The sequence below is a fragment of the Chrysochloris asiatica genome, unplaced genomic scaffold (genome assembly GCF_000296735.1).
Source record: "Chrysochloris asiatica unplaced genomic scaffold, ChrAsi1.0 scaffold00053, whole genome shotgun sequence".
NCBI lineage: Eukaryota > Metazoa > Chordata > Mammalia > Afrosoricida > Chrysochloridae > Chrysochloris > Chrysochloris asiatica.
This window is the reverse complement of record NW_006408571.1, coordinates 5,971,068-5,971,607: the sequence shown is the minus strand read 5'-3', so window position 1 is coordinate 5,971,607 and position 540 is coordinate 5,971,068.

Below are 540 nucleotides of genomic sequence, written 5' to 3'. Positions count from 1 at the left end.
TGAATGCAGAATTTCTTAGGGTGTCTTTTAGTACTACCATGTCTTGTAATTGAAGTCAATGGTAAACTGCAACTACCCAAACATGTGTACTAATGGCCCAAACCTTTCAGGTTTGAAGATTTGAGTCCCCTCACCAGGCAAAGAGACAAGACCAGGTGAGGTGCTTGCTTAAGGCAAAGGAAGTACAGAATGGGTAGTGGAAGAAGTTAGTTCTAAATATTTAGGATCATGTGACTATTAACAGAAACAATGACTGTAATTACTATGAGTCAAGAGCCCACAGACATGGAACTTGCCTGCCTCAAACATTGTATGAGCCATTTCCTTGCTATAAACTTCTCTTGTTTTTGTTAAGTACCATCAAGTAGGTTCCAATTCATAGCAACCCTTTAAGAGGTTTCCAAGGAGCAGTTGGTGAGCTTGAACTCACATTTTTACTGATCTTATAGTTCAAACTGACCTTGAAGTCTAGCACATTAACCTGCAGCTTCACACCAGGACTCCATAAATCTCACTAAATATATATAGATGTAAATATAT